General features: G+C 39.6%; 1 long non-coding RNA gene across 1 annotated transcript; it reads right to left on the reverse strand.

Moving 5' to 3' along the window:
* Positions 1-1044: 1044 nt before the first annotated feature.
* On the reverse strand, positions 1045-1585 carry LOC133382120 (uncharacterized). The gene is made up of 3 exons (XR_009761799.1): positions 1457-1585; positions 1274-1316; positions 1045-1156 (listed from the first exon to the last, which is right to left on the reverse strand). It is a non-coding gene; the product is annotated as an uncharacterized LOC133382120 (long non-coding RNA).
* Between the last annotated feature and the right edge of the window lie 259 nt (positions 1586-1844).

A 1844-nucleotide genomic window follows, 5' to 3' on the forward strand; every position in this document is an offset into this window, starting at 1 on the left:
CTCGGCACCATCCTACATTTTATAATAGCATTTTATGTTTACCAAAGTATTTTATAGGCTTTTTATCTCAAAACCACCCCTGTAAAGTAGAGCATAGTGCCAGTTTAAGAAAACAACAAAAGAACAGTACTAGCACCTTCAAGGCTAACAAAGTTATTATGGCATAGACTGTCTTGGGCTTAGAGTCAGCTTCACCAGATGCACCATTGTTGGCAATCCATGAAAGCTTATGAAAGCTTTAGGCAATAATACATTCGCTAACCTTTAAAAGGCTAGTGGACTACAGTTTTGTTTCTGCTGTAAGCCATGGCTAGGTGGCACCTGGCTGCACAATGTGGAATCTCTGTTTGTTTAATAAGATGATTCCACAGCAGTTAACTTCAGCCTGAAATATAAATACTGGACTTCATTACTAGTCAGCCACATGATATATGGAATCACTGCTGTTCTTTTAACAAAATAGCATTGGGGGGGGAATAGAAGCAACTGACTCTAGCACCAACAGATAGTAATCAATGTAATGTTAAGGGAATCCAGTCAGAGACTAGAGTGGTTCCAGGCCAGGTCTTACAAAAAAAAAGCAGAAGCCAATGTTGACACTCCAGACAAGGAACAAATTAACTATTTTCTTGGAGAGCTATTCCTACAGTTAACAGAGGCCCTGAAACAGGACTCAACAGTTATAGAACTTCTTCTAAACTGCCCATAAATTCATACTTCCCTCTCTTCCCCAGAGTTCTACTTAGTTAAAGGGCAAGCTCAGATTATTCAGGACACCTAGGTCCTGAGGCGGCTGAAGAGATAGATTTCTGGTGGACTTTTCTCATGCCTAATATGTGTACCAGTTTATTCAAAATAAAATGGTTTGATCAACGTCCCTTACTTAAAGAGTACCTCCTACAATCATCACAATATTACTGTTCTGCACTTAGTCTCCCCACACCAAACTGACAACAGCAATCAGGACACTTACACAATAAATAAACCAGGTTACATATATTATCATCATCTGTATCAAAAAGTTGCCATACTCACAGGATCCAAAAAGAAATACATGATCCAGCATGCCTTTGAATAAAGCCCCTCCCTCTTCCTTTTCCTCTCAGCATAGTTAATCACCCTGTTTATTCCATCAGCTTTTAATGAGGGTGAAGTGCTGCAGGAGTAGAAAACACCATTTAAAAAAGTAATAATGTTCACACACCCCTTCCCATCCAATAAATAAAAATGGTATAAATAAATAAATAAAATATTGTACAAAGAAGAGACTCACCAGGGTCTGTGTGCTCACTCACAGAAATAAGCAGTTCAGTGAACTAAAAATTCAGCAAATATAGAAATAAGCATAATCAAACAGCTAATCAGGAAATACCATCACAATCTTGGCACCTAGTTAAGGCTGTCTGGGTGTGACCTTCAAGGAAATAGCAACAACTGCAATCCAATATGCACTTACATGGGAGTAGGTCCCATTGAACCCAGTAGACCTGACTTCTCAATAGACATACATTGGATTGCAGCCTTGGCCTCTGATACCATAGCTAGATTCAGATACTGACAACAGGAGGGAGGGGGAAACTGCAGGTAAAACATTTAAAAATGGGTTTTCTGCCTGGAGACAGGTGGGTGGGGCCTCCTGGCTATAGTAATCCTTTTAGATTGAGATTGGCTGAGTGATGCAGAGAGCTGATTGGCTAGACAACAGGAGATTGACAGAAAAGTATTCAGGACTATCTTTACATTGAAATGGATTGTGGAAGGTGGTGTGGGGCAGGAAAAAATGTGGCTTTGAGATTTGGGGAAATTAAAAATAAATTGCTGGGTATTATACTTGGTAGGGCTAA

Source organism: Rhineura floridana, chromosome 3 (genome assembly GCF_030035675.1).
Source record: "Rhineura floridana isolate rRhiFlo1 chromosome 3, rRhiFlo1.hap2, whole genome shotgun sequence".
Classification (NCBI taxonomy): Eukaryota; Metazoa; Chordata; class Lepidosauria; order Squamata; family Rhineuridae; genus Rhineura; species Rhineura floridana.